General features: G+C 44.9%; 2 pseudogenes; both read right to left on the bottom strand.

The window, feature by feature from the left end:
* Positions 1-538: 538 nt before the first annotated feature.
* On the bottom strand, positions 539-1,249 carry LOC102832394 (annotated as a pseudogene).
* A 384-nt stretch (positions 1,250-1,633) lies between these two features.
* Positions 1,634-4,568, bottom strand: part of LOC102832771 — a 37,193-nt pseudogene continuing 34,258 nt past the window's right edge.

Here is a 4,568-nt window from a genome sequence, read left to right on the forward strand (position 1 = left end):
AAATTCCATTAATTTTTTTAAAGCTTTTATTGTGAATTACATGATAGTTTACATAGCAGAACATTGGTTTTACACTCAACTAATGTATTTCTTTTTCATTGCAATGATTACAATCCCCTCCATTCACCATCGGTTAACGATATTTGCCTCTCTATTCCTTCTTTCTTAAAAAAATTTCATTAATTTTTAATTCCATTTTCCACAAATGTCATAAAGCACCCCCCCATGTATATTTTTAAACCCAGAACATCATAAGAATAGCAATTTCCAAATGAAAAAAATATAATGTTGCTAAGATGTTATCCTTCCACTTGGTGACACTATGATTCTCAATGATTTGGCAGACAACATGTAGGGTCACTATGAGTCAAAACTTTCTCAGTGGCAATGGGTTTGGTTTTTTGGTTTAAGTAATTAATCACCTTCTATTTTGTGAGCAATAAATTAGTTGAAAAGGAAGTTTCCTTAGGGTCATTGCCTGCTTCCAGTATATAAATTCAGGCTTTGGTAAAACTCATTCTCTCTGTATCCTGTTATCCTACACCTTTTTGTAAGCCTGCAGAAGTCTCCAGCCTGCTGCCTGACATGCAGATTTGGGGATTTTCAGTCTTTGTAACCATTTTATTTTCCCCATGGGTGCCTTTATTGAAATGCAGGACCCCAAACAGGAAAGAGGAGCTGGCTGAGGTTCAGGGCAAGGTGGCTGGCCAAGGCAGGGCCCTTTACTCAGGAGGCAGTTCAGATTGCAAATGGAGGAAAGGCCATGATGGTGGAAGAAGACCTGGTGGACGGTATTGTACTTGGAGTCCTGTCCCTGCTGCTGGAGGTAGCAGTAGGTGACTCTGTGGCTGCCCAGCACCTCCTCACCCAGGTCTCACTCCTACTCCAGGATCTGCAGGGCCCACATGGAAGCTGTGGTTTATGGTTTAAGCCATCGAGCATTGATGGCTGCTAGCGTGAGACACAGGAGTAGCAGGCAGAGCTGGCTGGGCTCCCAGAATGTGAGCTGAGCCCAGGCATGCTGCGGAGCCAAGATGCAGAGGCTGATGAAGGCCCAGCCCATGGAGATGTGAAAAGAGAAGGGAATAGTTTGCTTTGCACCAGGCTCAAAGTATTTCAGGGAAAGCCTTGGAAAATCTTGAAGTCTGAGACAAAGATCACCTGCATCTGCATGTCCCAGGCTCTTAAGAAGACCAGTGCTTTGATGGACCAACTTAGTCAGGTCTCCTGGGTCCCAGTCTTCCTCCATCTTGCAGTCCTCAACCTGGAGCACCCAGGAGTCTGTGGTCAAAGGGGTAGAGGCTGGATTGTGAGACCCAGTGAGCCAAACTCCTTTTTTCCCCCCCTCAAGTGAAACAAGAAAATCATCTGCTGTATTCTGGGCCCTTAAAGTTTCATGTGAGTCTGAAAAAAGACAATGGAGACAAAAGGCCCCAGGGGCTGGTGCAGAAAACAGTTCCTCCTGGCTTCTTGAGCCTTGGTAGCCAAGAGGACAGTGAAGAGAAGACTTCCCTTGAGGCCTGGTTGGGGAAAGTCAGGTCATTGAAAATGGTGCAGGCCCAACAAGGGGTGTGCAGGAGGAAGAGGGTTGGAGAGTTTGCTGAGTTCCTCAGCATCTGCATCCTGGAAGGGTTCAGGTTCTGGATTGCTTCTCACACTTCTCGGGGGTACTGAGCTCCTGGGGACACTTGTCATCCCCTTGAGCCCCTGCCTCAGGGTCCAGACATGGCTACCCCTGGTGTCCCTTACCCTTCAGGTCCAGCTCCTCAAAGGATGAGTCACTTGTTCCCGACTTACTACATTTGTGCTTGCTATGGGCGTCACGGTTGTCCCAGCCAAGAGGAGAGTGTGGCAGCTGAAGTCTCTTGGCTGCTTGGTCCTACCTTTAGACTTATAGAACTTGTATCACTTGTGTCATCTCTGTGTCATCCATCAGGGCTTCGTTAACCTCCACAGGTCCCTGGCTTTTCCACTCTGTCTCCTTCATCTTGAGCACATAAAAGTCTCTCTGCTGTGATGATGGACACAGGAAATGGAGCTGGTCTCACTGGTAGATCTTCAGCCAAGCACAGCTTCTAATCCTTGATCTAGGTATCCAGGGCAGGATGGACAGGTTGGGAAGCCTGCCAGAAGGACAGAGGGGTGGTGTAAGGGAAAGGTGGCTGTCACCACATGGCTGGATGCTGGGAAGGAAAACATCTTGAAGTGAAATTTCTGGTAGAAGAGGATGAGCTCGGGGGAAGGCAACTCATCACCTTTACGCAGGAAGCTGACTACTGCACAGTGACACTTGTCAGGGGGCACCGTAAAGGGGGCTGTCATAGCAGATAGAAATGGAGCAGAGCTTTGGAGCAATGCCACAGCTCTTGGGGAAAAGATGCCCAGTCTCACCACAGTGACGTTGTAGATAGGGGGTTAGTCAGCACTCATTACCACCTCAGCCAGTAGCTCTGAGTACCTGATGAAGGCCAGCAATTCTAGTAGCAGGGTCAGTAGCAGAGTCAGAGCCCCAGTCAGGCACAGCTCTGGGCCCCAAGGCAGCTGGCAAGCCAGGCTCACTTTTAGCACCTCATGATATCCAGTCCTACAGGGACCAAGATTTCTGGTGCTCAGCAGTGATGGCTGGATACAATAAGCACTGGACTGTGAACCACAAGCCCGTTAACCAGTCCTGGGAGGAAGATGAGTCTTTCTGCTCCCTTGAAGCTTTAAAGCCTTGGAAACCCTATCCATGACATTTAACAACAACAGAAGCTTTCAGCCTGCCACCTAACCCATAGCATTGGGACTTTCCAGCCCCTAAATTAGTGTTCCCTACATCTATGTCAGTTTGTGGTACTGTGGTGGCTTGTGTGTTGCTGTGATTCTGGAAGCTATGCCACTAGTATTTTAAAATACCAGCAGGGTCACCCAGGTGGACAGGTTTCAGATGTGATTCCACCTAAAGACAGACTAGAAAGAAGAAGAGACAGACTACTTTCAAATATTTAGTCACTGAAAATCTTATGAATAGGAGGTGGGACTTGATGGTGGATAAGGTAGAGGTTCAATGAAGATCTTCGTCAGCAATACCGCAGAATATCAGACAAAGCAGGTTCAGGGGAGAGCTCCAAATCACTAAACCACATAGGTAGGAATATTTAAAATGTTTGAAGGCTTATAACTAGTGGAACTTGTAGCAGAAGTAAGAAATCTTGTACTTTAGAATCTGCTGGGCTCAACAGCCCAGAGGTGACAACTTGGGTGAGACAAATGGCAAGATCAAAAAGGGGAGCAAGCAGAACCGCCAAGAACTAATGACCGTAGGAACTCACAGCAAAGGTGACAATATTCTCTATTTGGTTTTGCTTTCTTCTTATTTTTTTCTGGTATCTGTTCATTGGCCTCTAGCTGTCTGTACCCCTCAATTCTGGTGACTACAGGGGGTGCCTAAGCGAGGGGACACCACACATCCCCAACACTAGAGGGTTTGTCCACTACACATGCACACAGATTCTCTCACCTTTTAGAGGGACTATGATGCCCTTTGTCACCACTCCTATTCAATATTGTTCTGGAAGTCTTAGCCAGAGCTATAGGGCAAGACAGGGAAATTAAAGGCATCCAAATTGGCAAAGAGGAAGTAAAACTCTATTTGCAGACAATATGATCCTATACATAGGAAACCTCAAAGACTAGGTAAAAAAGCTACTAGACGTCATTGGAAGATTCAGCAAAGTGGCAGGATATAAGATCAGCATACAAAAATCAATTGGATTCCTCTATACCAACAACTACAGTGCTGAAAGGACATTAGGAAAGCAATACCATTTACAGTAGCCACCCAAAATATGAAATATCTAGGAATAAATGTAACCAGAAAAACAAAGGACCTATAAAAAGAAAACTACAAAACACTACTATAAGAAACAAAAAGAGACCTACAAAAATGGAAGAATGCACCATGCTCCTGGATAGGAAGACTTAACATTGTGAAATTGGCAATATTGCCCAAAGCAATTTACACACATAATGCAATTCCAATCCAGAGTCCAGCAACATCCTTCAAAGAGATGGAAAAAACAATTACAAACTTTATATGGAAAGGAAAGAGACCCAGGATAAGCAAAGCAACTACTTAAGAAAACGAATAAGGTTGGAAACTTCTCACTCCCCGACATCAACATTTATTAGGTGGCTACAGTGGTCAAAACAGCTTGGTCCTGGTACAATGAAAGATACATTGATCAATGGAACAGAATTGATAATCCAGAAATTAACCCATCCACATACAGCCAACTGATTTTTGACCAAGCACCTAAATATACTGCATGGGGATGGGACAGTCTCTTCAACAGACGGTGCTGGCAGAACTGGAAAGTGATATGCAAAAGATTGAAACAAGACCTTTACTTCATACCTCATACAAAAACCAACTCACCATGGATTAGAGACCTAAATGTGAATCCCAGGATTATGAAGGCCATCAATGAAAAAATAGGGACAAATGTGAGGGCTCTAATTCAGGGCATACACAGACTACCAAACATTTTGAAAACTACACAAACAAAAATAGACAAAATAGATGA

The sequence above is a fragment of the Chrysochloris asiatica genome, unplaced genomic scaffold, assembly GCF_000296735.1.
Source record: "Chrysochloris asiatica unplaced genomic scaffold, ChrAsi1.0 scaffold00112, whole genome shotgun sequence".
In the NCBI taxonomy this organism is placed as follows: domain Eukaryota; kingdom Metazoa; phylum Chordata; class Mammalia; order Afrosoricida; family Chrysochloridae; genus Chrysochloris; species Chrysochloris asiatica.